Source organism: Rhopalosiphum maidis, chromosome 3 (assembly GCF_003676215.2).
Source record: "Rhopalosiphum maidis isolate BTI-1 chromosome 3, ASM367621v3, whole genome shotgun sequence".
Lineage (NCBI taxonomy): Eukaryota > Metazoa > Arthropoda > Insecta > Hemiptera > Aphididae > Rhopalosiphum > Rhopalosiphum maidis.
In genome coordinates this window covers 23236820-23244496 of record NC_040879.1, presented here as the reverse complement: position 1 = coordinate 23244496, position 7677 = coordinate 23236820, and positions in this window count along the sequence as shown.

Below are 7677 nucleotides of genomic sequence, written 5' to 3'. Positions count from 1 at the left end.
ATTAAAAAGTTAATATAAAATAAAATCATACTTGATGTTATGCTTTTTAGACCATACCTACATCTCACTGCAGTGATAACAAACAAATATTCAATATTTCAATATGGCAATAAAATAAATTCAATACTTCGTCAAATATCAATGATTTAATATAATAAAGTTAAATTAAAGTCAAAATATGAGTACATAGGTATAATATTCTTATAACTTAAAAACAATTAATTATTATTTAACAATGGTATATGAATTTAATTTGTATTGTTAAAAATTAATACATTATTCTCTTATATTATATAACATTTACATAGTTTGATTAAAATTTATTCTACGATTATAATTTAAAAACAATAATATAAATTAAAGTATACCAAATAATATATTCATTTCAACAAATTAATATTATAGCATTTAACAGCTTTTGAGTTCTGAGCATTAAAAAACAAAATCTTTTAGGTTAGGTTTTGGTGTTAACACCTTTTATAACCTATTGCCAATAAAATCAATGTGATGATGTTATACATTTGGAGAGAAATAAATATTTTTTTTTGCATATTAAATCCTTGAGAACATCTAAGCTGTTATTGTGATAATTGAACTTTAGCATTTGACAGGGAATGTTTGAGTGGATTGCTCATGGAAGTTTAGGTCTTACAAGAACTGCTTGCCAGTGAAAAGACAGGAATATTTTATAAAATTCAAACATTATTTGATATATAAGTGATAATATAATTTTCTTTAGGTTACATAATAATTTATATAAAAGTATCAAGACCACATTATCTTGTTGAGTATATTCATAAAACTATTTTTGTAACTATAGATGAGATTTGTTTCTTTGTCTAGCCAAAATTAGGCTAACAGAAAAGAACGAACATTATTAAAAGTATAATATGTTCACCGAAAATATTACTTGGCCCTGTAATAATTTAAGTATAATTCGTAGCATAAAGTACTCCTTTTTGAGAACATAAGTAGTGCTATACTCTATTTCACAATAAAAAGCAACTGGACGGTAACCAGAAATTGTCCACCCTTGTTCATTCCCACCATAAAATCTGCTTAAACGCCTCTAATCGCAACTTTTAGTATATCGTAGGAGCGATGTAGAAGGAAACTATACACACTGTCTTCACAATATGGTTTGGGAATTGGACCTATAGACGGCAGTGCTACGTCATTTGTATACGAAAGAGTTGCGTTACTCGTGAAACGGAGTACAGGGTAGATTCGTGTGGCAATCAAATAACGAGAATTTGTTTCTTGCACCTCAAGTGATTAACCTGATGTCATAAAAATGATTTTATTGTTAAGTTCATAAGTCAATAAACTAGTCTACAAAGTTTAATAGTGATCACTGATTAAAATTAAATTTATTGCTGTGCGAATTTTAAAAGTTGGTGGGGTAGTGTCATGACGTCGAAAAATAAATATCTTGAAATTAATATCTCCATACTTGAATTAATCAGTGCTAAGTCATCTTTATGATTATTCAATTCGAAGGAGATTCGACGTGCTGTGATGTCGGTGTTAAAGAGTCTAACTTCTAAAGACTATCAGGGGTACTTCTAAAAGTGAAAAGAACGCTGGAACAAGTCCATCAAACCCAGCGGAGAGTATTAGGTATGTGAATATAGATATAGAAATTCAATTCATAAATACAAAAATAAATAATTGAGAATTAAAAATTCTCATTTTTTAATTGCCACACCTCGTACGTCATATATTCTCGTTATCGTTTCTTATAATTTGTATTGAGAACGTTGAACATATGTATTTAATATTAAAATCATCAGAATTATCTCAAATCTACTGTATCAAAATGACATTGTGCACCATTATCAACCATAACATTTGTTTTCGTAAACAATAATTCTCATACCTTCATTAAACCAAATTGTATGTTATATTATGTTGTACTTCACGTAAAAATTTTGTGTAAGACTTTGTATGACTTACTCAATATAAATAAAATTAAGTATATTTAAAACAATTAAATAAATAATCTCTTAAATTATAGTATTTTGGTTAACTTACCGATGTTTAATAAATTTTGGCTAGAAACTATTTCACACAATTTATAAAATAATATTATTATTAAAATGAATTAACATATTTTTGGAATAAAATTACTTTCATAAATAATCAAATAAAACCTAATATACCCATACTAAGGTATAACTAATAAATTTAATTTTAATATGGCCGTGGTATTATAATAATTAATAATTAAGAGGTAGTAGGTATAAAAAATTGAGATTGAAGAAATATAGGTATCATATAAAAACATGGCATAGTTATAGTTATTTATAATTAATTTATAACGAATACATAGGAAGTGAAGATTTCCTTGAATGTGTAATAGCTTATGATTATAAGAGTGAAAGATTATATAATTTAACACTACAACAGATTGAAAATTTCGAACTTCAAAAAAACAACTTATAGTTAGACAAGGTTAGGACGGAGCAACAGCAATAAGTGGATAGTATAAAGGTGTTAAAAATATTGTACCATATGCTGTTTACGTTCACTGTGCTTCTTACTCGCTTAATGTAGTTAAAGGCACATCGTGTCAAATTAAACGTATTAGAAATTGTTTCTGAATCGTATCTTTGATAATAAAATTATTTTAAGATGCGTTACTAAGATCACAAATATTAACCAAATGTATTAACGAACATAATATACCTCATAACAAAAGTACATGAAACCCGTTGGGTTAATCTTCATAAAAGGTTGATTAGGTTAAAGAATTATAAAAAGCTATATATTTTGCATTAAAAGATTTAGAAAAGTGTTCAAATATAAAAAACATCACAAACTGCTTTTCAGTTATTAACTGCAAATTATCAACTGCTCTCCGATTTTTGTTATAGCCTTGCAATCAATTGATAAACTTTTTTGCAAATCTTTTGCAATACAAAAAGTCTATCCCCTCCTCTCACGAAATAATTTTTTGTGAATGTGCCTGGTTATAATTATAATAACTAGAGAGCGAATTTTTCTGTATTTTTTAATCTTTTGGTTAAACCTTTCGGACTTCAAAGATAGACGATAGTTGATTAAATTTTGTTGAGCACAGTTTAATCATTTGTTTGAGCATATTTACTATAGTATTCTTTATTCATATAAAAAAAAAATAGGTTCATTATGTACTTATTTTTAAAGAAAATTAAAATTTCAATCATAGTTTTCATACCACGCGCTCTGGTAGGTAGTTAATATTTGTTAGACTTTTTAGATTAGGTTATTATTATTGACTGTCAAACTTAACGGACGATAAAATTTGATATTTTATATTATTTTGTTAAATACAATATTATAACATATAAGTAAACCATATGTGAAAATCTAACATGAAAATGGTGGCTCACAATTTTCACCACGACCAAAAAACGAATTAGAAGTAAAAAAAAGTCGACTAAAAGCTTAAAAATAAACACTAGGTACCTAAATTACAACCTATAAATACCTTATATGTGTCATCAAAACTAAACATGGTAACAATAATAAAACTGTGGTAACAAGGAAAAATCTGTCTAAAATGTATAGATAACCTGACGATTACATCTCAAGATTTATTTTTTGCCAAGTACAAGTTAAATTAGAGAGAACAATAATTCTGTATTAATGGCTTATTTATATTATATTATATTTATTATAATATAATATTATTAACAAATAATCAGACAAAATCAAATCCAACCAAGACACAAATGTGCTGTTTTCACTTAAAAACAGAAATACTAGGAAGCAAATTTATATAAAGTGGGTTGGTAGAATACGATCCTAATCTAACCCAATGTACCATGGAATAATATTAGATAAAATCTCATCATTTAAAGAATATAGTATTAAGAGGATATTATACTCGTATATGATGTTGGCTTTATTAATATAATAATTAATTTACCTATTATTGAACTTTAAGGTAATAATACCAATAAAAGCCAACGTTATACCTTCAATTTTTTCAAGTTTGATATAAGATAAATGAACTAATATTAAAGCGAACATCATAAAATGGATTCGGCTGAACGCAAAATGTATATTATATTGTACGTTAGTAACACAGAAACAATACATGCTGGTTTGACGTTCAATGTTAAAGTATAAAACCATTAAAACCCAAAGTACAAGACTTAAGTTTCAACGTAATTTTTTCTATTTGACAACAAAACTAAAAAACCCTTTAAAACAAACGAGGTTATAGAGTTGGAGAACTGAGTACAATTAAACGGCTCCATCTAACCTTGCTATATTATAAAAACCTGAAGCGTAATCAATAAAAAGCTATTAATAAAATGAGCACCAGTCACCAAAACAAAACAAAATATAAAGATGAAAACATCATGTGTAAGAGTTGCGTATGTTCGACAGATACAACATGATGTTAATCAGAAAACGTACTCATCTGTATCATGTCTCTAACACAATGTGCCAAGGATAACCTAGTACAAATTAATAAAAATACCATAGAAAGTTACACATCAACTACAATATAAGATTTGATCAAGTTATTGATTGTTAAATTCTAAGATAAACTTGACTTATAAGTATTTATAATATTATTTATTAACTGTTACGTATACATAGTTAACTTTAAACTTAGGTAAAGTTTTTTGTGTTGTTTGTAGATATTTATAATTTATATTATTTAATTTATTACTAATTTTTATTTATGAACTATTGTAGTCTAACCAGACACCAGAAAAGACGATTAAGCAGTTAGTTTTTTTAGGAGAAAAGCATGCTAGAATATACTTCTCATGTTATAATGTGATTTTATTCAGTATATGGGATCATTGAGTGGGCAACAAATTCAGTTCCACCACTGCTGACACGTCGTTTGGACAGCTCACTCTGACGGTACTACTGCATTCTATATCATCATTACCTTCGCCACTTTGACATCCTTGTGCCACGTTATCACTGACACCCATTACCTGGACCACCGGTGACACACACCGTTTCTTTGTCAACGACAATACATTCAAAACCTTTTTCCTGTTGGGCTTAACAGTTGTATCTAGAGATGACCACGACAACGATAAATGTTTCTTGCCCTTCGATGATTTTGGCCTACCGGTGTTTTGTGGTGATGACGGCGGGCGTGATGCTGAAGATCCTCGGTGTCGCCTGTCACCTAGGCAGCAGCTACGCCTCAGTCGCTCGGTTACCGAACTGGAACGGCTATCATCGTCCGAACTAGATGTTTCGTACGACGATAAGTGTGTCTGGGCAGATGATGACGTGGATCGACGATGGCGTTCCCGTTTACCACGCTTGGGTACACTCAAGAATTCCAATTTTTCGTCCATTACACGTTCTCCGGTAACCACCTTCGGTAATTCATCACTAGACAAAAAAAAAGTATTTGTTAAGTTATGTATGTACTAGGTGATCTCCATTGTCACACAATCATAGACAAAACCACACAAAATAATTTAACCCAAATTGGCGCAGGCTAAAATAATCACACATTATGTTTCAAATGAATGGCAGATATTTCCCCCGGTTATTTTCGACACAGTAGGACATTTTCCCACCGTATTCAAAATGTATTTAAAATATGTATTAAAATAATCATAATATATTTTGCATAAGCCCATTACAATTATTATAGTAGGTGCCTCACCAATATTTCCTCCTTATTTAAGGAATGTACATAATGTTACAAAAAAAAAACACAGGTAAAACAATTAATACAAGTGAAGGTTTCATAACAAATTTAAAAGTTTAATAAGAAATTAACACCCAACTATTTGGATGTTTATTGAAGCACTTCAGAGATAAAATTCAGTAGCATTTATTAAATTGTTAAATATCCAAACTGGTATCTATGGTTGAATATACAAAAAAATAAATAAATATGAAAAAAGGCTTAAAAATATGTGTTTAGGGATAAGTAAAGAATCGGACATTAAAGAGTTTTTACAAAATATTTTATATCTATATCGCAATTTCTAGTTATTTTTCTATTATTTTGATTTGTATTATTTTTACTACTACTATTATTATGTATTTTAAATTAATTAATAATGTAAAAATGTAAATAATTAAATTTATTACACATTAAGAAAAAATAAAAATAAATAATTATATAGGTATATTGAAATAAAAATATGGTGGGAAAATATTCGCATCAAAAAATTTACTAGGGGTAAATATCCACTTACCGTTTCAATTAATATCAGTTAGGTATAATGTATTAAATGAAAATTAATTTAAGGTATTTAGTGGGTAAAATGAAATTATAAATACCTATCTTGTTAAATTTAGTTGTAATATGTTTATATTTTATTTAAAATTGTTAGAAATTAAGCGTAAAATAAATGACTCACACTAACCTTACATTTATTTCTACCTAAACATTGATAACTATAGATTTCTAGCTTATCTATATTTGTTGCTGAGATAAAAGGATTGATTTTTCATATATTTTAGCGTACCTTTACTTCATTTTTGTAAGAATACGCTACACCCACATGATGAAATTTAAAAAATAAACATTGTAAGCAAATAACAAATCAATTTAAAAAAGAAAAAAAGAAAATTAAAGTTAGTACGAATGTTTTATTAAAATTTTCAAATTAAAAAAATAGAAAACTTCGCGGAAAAAAAATTAATCATAAAAAAATAATTATAAAATATCATCTATTATCTCAATTTCAGGTACAATAATACTGGTACTATACTAAAAAGTACAATCATATTATACAGCCTAGCCGTATAGGAAAAATACGTCTAAACATATTCCTCCCAAAAATGTCCGTTAATAGGTTTATGATATTTTTTTAACTTAACAGTTGACCAGAAATGGTTGATTTATAAACAAAGAGATGATAACAATAAAATATCATAAAAAAAAAAAAACAATAATTTTTAAAATACCAAGTGCATTATAATTTACACTTAATGTTAATAATTGATCACTATTCGTTTGAATATTTGTTTCAGTGTTGAAACTAGTTTTAATCACCGTTAACAACGTTCTTATGTATACTTATTTATTTTAAAACTCATATTTAAGTAATCGATGTATTAATAAAATGTGTCACACAACATTTTTTGCGCTAAATTAAAATTGTTAAAATTGATCTTTTGTGTTCACGCACGTGTGTAAAAACGGTTTAACATAAAAAACAAAACACGTTAAAATCAAAATATTTTTTCATGCGCAAATAACAGTATGTACCAAAGAGGTAACTTAATATTCAAACAACAGGCAGGCGTAAGAGATCCTAGGTACAATCCTTGTACTATGTGATATTTTAATTAGATTTTCACAAGGCTAGGCATTAACGAGTAAATAAGTTAAAAGTTAAGTTAATTTTAACTTATCTAGTTACGTTTGGATTTTCATTAACTTAACTATTAACTTACTAACTTTATTTTTTAATTAACGTGATATTAAAGAATTTATTATTCATTTTAAGAAATAAGTTAAGTTAATTAATTTTTTTTTACATTAACCTTTTTAGACTTTTTCATGTCAAAAAATATTTTAACTGCGAATTTATTAGTTAAAAATTTTATTTTTCTAATCACTCTGTACTCTAAAGGAACACTCTGTATATATTAGAAAATATTTTATAATAAAAGCCAAATGGTTTTATGTTGTTAATATTATTTAATTAATTATAACAACTATCAAGTAACAATAATAATAATATA